Here is a 6,000-nt window from a genome sequence, read left to right on the forward strand (position 1 = left end):
GCCCGCGCACCGCGATGAAGAGTGGCCCCCGCTCGCCGCAACTGGAGAAAGCCCTCGCGCGGAAACGAAGACCCAACACAGCCAAAAATAAATAAATTAATTAAAAAATAAAAAAAAAATGAAGGGAGGCTGACCGTAAAAGGGGTAACATGAGGGAATTCTTTGGGGTGTTGGAATTATTCTGTACACTGTTAGCGGTGGTGATAGTTACAAGAATCTAGGCATGTGTTAAAACTCATAGGACCGTACATGAAAAAGTTTTTGTAAAATTTTAAAATTCAATGTCACTCTTTTAGAAATGTCTTTTTTATTAAAAAAAAAACGAAACTATCAACTCAGAAAAAGAAAGGTCTAAATTAGAGATACGCAACCTGCGTTATCAGAGCAACTGGTAGGTAACACACTATACACACCCAACCATACATCTAATACCTTTCATTTTTCCTCTCTCAACTGGAAGCTTGTGACTCAGGATTATTTAACCTAGAGATGATAACATAAAGGTTACCATGGAATATATGAGAGAACAACTTAAAAAGGAAGTACACCAGTTTAGAGTCACTCCAAAGGGTAAAGCTGGACCGACCCAGTGGCTGGAAAATCCAGGAAGTCAGACTTTGATTATGAGAAAGCAGAAAGGCCTCTTCAAGAAAGGATAGCATCCTTTCACACAAGATGTCCCTGCAGACATCAGACTACCAAAGGCACATAGGCACTCCTTAGAAAAACAGCCCATACAAATCAGGGAGTGGAGAGAAGGCAGAGGGGAAAAAAAAAAAAGTGTCAAAATTTGGAGAGGGAGATGAGAAGGTAAAAGGAGTGAGAAGCAAAGTTGCCCCACACAAGCCTGAAAATCTATAATATTGTCCTTTATCTTCCTTTTCTTCTTCTTTTCTACTAAATTTCCAGTATTATTCTTCTAGTCTAGGATTTCCTTCTCCAACGTATCTTTTCCCTATTATCTACTCTGACAATGGAATTCTACACCTTGATTTTTCCATACCCTTCTTTCTTCACAAACCTACTAGATAGTCTTTGGGGCTTCAGTCTCGGGGGAAATCCTAAATTATTTGCCTCTTTCTACAACATGACAAAGCTTGCAAGTGAGCAGTTAACAGAAGCCAAATGACAGGGACTTATCTCTCCAAGATATGGTAAGATATGATAACTGAATCAAATGGTTCAGAGGATATTTACATAAATGCACACAAGCTGGGGCGGGGGATTTTAAAAAAATAGTGTAATTGAAATAAATAAAAACACCTGTTCTCTGTAAAAATTGCAACTGCTACCCTATAGGATTTGGTATGCAATACTGGATTAAACTACCACATTCTATAGAACCAGTCCTCTCCAGTCAAGACCAAAATTCAACGCTTCTAAAGAACAAGACAAGGCTGGAAAACTTGTATGGTTTCTTATTCGCAAAAATACTAATGATCCAGTATACAATGAACGAAATCCGCATTTGTTTTTGTTATTAACGGCTTGACGTCTAAATGCTTAGCCTTTTCAGGAGGTACAGTACCTTAATGAAGACTGAGAAAGTAAGGATACCTAATAGAATAACTCTAGGCCCTGTGATCACTTCCTCATTTGCACAAATCTGGGACCAAAAAAGGGTCAAGTGTGTTCAGTACATGTTATACTTGGAATCGGAAGATTTTATAATGTATTTCATTCACACATTCATTCATTCAACATTAGTTAAATTTTCCAGACACTGTTCTGGTTACTGAGAATACCCCAGGGAAGACCAAGTCCCTTCCATCAGAGAGATTATAATATGCTGGAGGGAAAAGACCATAAACAAATAAACAAGAAAATAAGCAAGATAATTAGCTGATAATGCAGGTAGAGTTTGGACTTACTTTTTAGTGCAATAAGAAGCCCCTGGAGCAGGAGAGTAAGTAAAGATCACTCTGACTGCTGTCTGAAAATGGACTGTAGGAGAGCAAGGCCAGAGGCAAGGAGACTAGTTAGGAAGCTACTACCTAGGAACAACTGGGGTGGTGACAATAAAAATAAAGTGAAGTAGGGACTTCCCTGGTGGTCCAGTGGTTAAGAATCCATCTTGCAATGCAGGGGACGCCGGTTCAATCCGTGGTCAGAGGAACTAAGATCCCACATGCCACGGGGCAGCTAAGCCCACGCTCTGCAGCTATTGAGCCCCTGTGCCGCAACTAAGACCCGATACAGCCAAAAAATAAATAAATATTTTTTAAAAATAAAAAATAAAGTGAAGTAAATATATTCGGGATACATTTTGGAGGCAAAATCAACAGGGTTTGCTGAAGGACTGGTTGTGTGAGGCAGTGGGGGAGCAGTGAGGCAAAATGATGAATTAAGGATGACCACCAGATTTTTCACTTAAGTAGGTGGAAGAGGGGGGTAGAGGGGTGCTCTTATGAAATGCAGACTGCTGGGGAAGGAACAGGTTGAAGAATGGAAATCAAGAGCTCCACTTTGAACATGTCAAGTTTAAGATAGACAAATGAAGTGAAGATATGTAGGCAGATAGAAGAAATGTGAAGTTCAGAACTGGAGATAAAAATCTGAGAGTAAACAGCACGGTGATAGTATTTAAACCACAGGACTTGATGAGATCACTAAGAGAGAATACAGGTAGAAAAAAGTAGAGGGATGGGCTTGGACACCCTGAGGCATTAGGATGTTTTGAATTCATGAAGAGAAGGAAAAGTCAACAAAAGAGATAGAGAAACAGAGTGAGGAGAAGAAAAACCATAAAAGTGGAGTATCCTGGAAGGTTCCTTTATATAATATGATACTCTAATCCACCACCACCCTCCCATCCTGCTGGCCACATACTCTCAAATTCTATAAACAAACAAACAAAAAAAAAACTGAGGCCCAGGAAGACTGGGTGACATCCCCAAAGTCCCACTATCTGGGACCCAGGACCAGGCCTAAGAGCCAAGATGTGACTTCTGACCCCTAGCCTTTTCACAGTGGGTAGCAGTGCTTCTACTATTGGGTTCACCAGTGAGACAACAGGGAAGGTTATAATTTAGGAAGAACACAATTAGACTACAAGGAAGAAGATAATTTAGATTACAAGGTTAATTTTTAACTTTTTTCTATGTATTTTGTTTACATTCACAAAGCAAGTTGGATCAAAAGCCTTTATGGATGAGTCCCTAAGAAAAGCAAAAAATACAGACAAGAGGTGAAAAAAGGCAATAAATCAAAACCCAACTCGATTTTCTCCACTTCTAAAAAACACTCTGGGTATTCCCCGGTGGCGCAGTGGTTAAGAATCCACCTGCCAATGCAGGCGACATGGGTTCAAGCCCTGGTCCGGGAAGATCCCACATGCCGCGGAGCAACTAAGCCCATGGGCCACAACCACTGAGCCTCCGCTCTAGAGCCCGCGAGTCACAACTACTGAGCCCGCCCGCCACAACTGCTGAAGCCCATGCGCCTAGAGCCTGAGCTTCGCAACAAGAGAAGCCACCACAACAATGAGAAGGCCGCGCACCGCAACGAAGAGCAACCCCCGCTCGCGGCAACTAGAGAAAGCCCGCACACAGCAACGAAGACCCAACGCAGCCAAAAATAAATAAATTAAAAAAAAAAAAAAAAAAAAACCCACTCTGAAGGTAAAAGACCCTCATTAGGATGTGAATCAGGGGTTGTACAAAAAAGTTTTTTGATTTCAGTCATTTTTGCTTTAGTGAATACAATCCCAGTTTTAAAGCTTAAGATTTTTACTTTGTTCCACACTTGCCTTCTGGAACTAGGTTAAGATCTTTATCCTGACCACCCTTTCCTATGCTACTTTATCATGACTTAAGCAGTTCTGCTTTTACCATAAAAATCTTACAGTGTAACCTAAAAATCCCCAAATGATTAATGAACTGCTGAGAATTCTGACTCGTTGGAGATGATTTTATTAGGAATCATATTTCCAAACACCCATTCAGTGCTTCAAAATAAGTACTCATCTAATTTAACTATGATGACTTCACCAGACAGTAACACTGCCCACGATGATGTTTTCAAAAGCACTTGTCACTCCCTTCGTATGTAGCAATGCAAAAAAAGGAGTCTGTTTTCATATTTTTCTCTGTTTATACTCTGTAACAAGTGACAGTTTAAGTGTCACTTAAGATTATTTAAACAGCAAAGCACTTCAAGTTTACTGTATCCCACCACCTTGCATCTGAAGCGAATCCTAAACTCGCTGTTTTATTTAAACAGCAATTCCCACTCGGTACCTGAGACAGGTATTCCAAGGCAGCCTTAGCAAAAAAAAAGAGACTCCAGCATTCTAGGATGAGGCTATAGGATTCGTATTTTGGCCACTGTTAAGATAACAGGCTCCTGTATTAAGCAACTCCAGTGGAGGTTACTGCAACATCAAAGCGCTTCGGAAATAAATGTGCCCCCCAAAAGTACACCCGCAGCCAGGAATCAGCAATAGCTAACAAGGGAAGCTGCTGCAACAGAGTTACTCCTAACAGCCTACCACTGACCGAGCAGTCGCTCTTCGGTCATGTACATCATCCTGTCCTAGCTTCACAACAACCCTGTGAAGTACGTATAATTATTCCCACTAACAAATCCGGATACTCTGGCCCAAGGCCCCAGGGCTGCTCAGTGGCGGCGCCGGGATTTGAAAACACGACCCTATCCCAACAGTCCAGGATCCCCGCCCCTAAAATACACCCTGCGCAAAAAGGCATCTGAGGATCAGGAGCTCGCGGGTGTCCGCACAGACACAGGGGGCGAGGACGCCGCCTCTCCCCAGACGCCCCTCAGGAACGCGACCCAAAGGGCCGCGTCCCTGCCGCCCGGAGGCCGGGGAGAGCCGCTCACCTTGCAGAGCCCCGGGAGGGCCTCAGGCGAGCAAGGCACCCCCGCGGGCCGGCGTCCTCGGCACCGGCAGGAAGCGCAGAGCGGCCACTCAGTCGCCGGCGCCGCAGGCTGTGGCGGGCAAGAGCGCGCCGCCGGCCCGCGCGGGGGCACCTCAGAGGCCCGCCGCGACCGCGCCGCCCCTCAGCCGCGCCGCATCCGGGTCCCGCTCCACTGCACTCACCTGCCCGGCGCTCCGCCGCCGCCGCCGCTGCCGCCGGCTCTAGGCTCCAGGTGCGCGGTTAGCAGCTCAGGCCACCGCGACCGTCCAGCTGCGGCGCTCCCATGCCCCTCTCTCTCAGTCGCCACCCGCCTGCCCCGCGCGGCGTTACACCAGCCCGTCGCCCACGGCCATGGCCAGCTCCGCCGCCGCCACACCGACCGACGGAGCACGCGCGCGCCGCCGCCGTGCCCGCGCGCGCGCGCGCGAGCGCGCCCGCCTCACGGGCCCACCTCCCAGCAGCCCTCGCCCCGCCCCGTGAGCCGCTCCGGCCAATCCCAGGTCTGCGGGCTGGGCGGGGCAGAGCTGGTCCCCGCTGGGAGGGAAACCGCCGCCTAGTCTTTTCCGTTGGTGCCTGCTGGGAGGTTGAACCGCTGTCTAGTTTTCTCCGGCTGCCCGCCCAGCAGCGGCGCTGCTGTGCGGCAGTTCTGCTCCTCTTTGAGGCTCCCGGAGGACTCGGAATCGGGAATCCCCGGCAAGCCGCTTTCAGGAGAGACCCACCACCTGCCCCGGCCTTCGTAGCCGCCTCCGAGAGATTTCTCTGTTCCTAGTTTCCTTGCCGGCCTTCTCTTCCCAGTCACTCTCGCCAGTTCTGCGACTCTGAACTGATATCTCGGTTCCTGGGCCCTACACTTTGCTTTTCCCTCTCCCCCTGTGTCACTCCTCTTCTGGGAGTGAGGCCGCTAGGTCGGCTGCCCCACAGCTGGCCCTTCAATCCCTGCAGTGGTCATAAAGCAAAAGTCCAGCATTCCAAGCCCAAGATTCTTTTTCTGTGTGTTCATTTTTGCGATAACTAACATTTATCTGCAGAGGCTTACAGTTTACCCAGCCCTGTTCGCATACCTTACCTCCTGTTATCTTTTGACCTCAACCGGGAAATCTCATGGTCCTCTTTCTTAATGGCA

General features: G+C 47.1%; 1 protein-coding gene across 3 annotated transcripts in view; it reads right to left on the reverse strand.

Annotated features, from left to right (window-relative positions):
• Positions 1–5,275, reverse strand: part of PIK3CB (phosphatidylinositol-4,5-bisphosphate 3-kinase catalytic subunit beta) — a 199,080-nt gene extending 193,805 nt beyond the window's left edge. For all 3 annotated transcript variants that reach the window (XM_036851089.1, XM_036851090.1, XM_036851088.1), the window contains exon 1: positions 5,060–5,275. The gene's annotated coding sequence lies outside the window, so the exon portion shown is untranslated. The remainder of the gene's footprint in view (positions 1–5,059) is intronic.
• Positions 5,276–6,000: the final 725 nt, after the last annotated feature.

Source organism: Balaenoptera musculus, chromosome 4 (genome assembly GCF_009873245.2).
Source record: "Balaenoptera musculus isolate JJ_BM4_2016_0621 chromosome 4, mBalMus1.pri.v3, whole genome shotgun sequence".
NCBI classification, from domain to species: domain Eukaryota; kingdom Metazoa; phylum Chordata; class Mammalia; order Artiodactyla; family Balaenopteridae; genus Balaenoptera; species Balaenoptera musculus.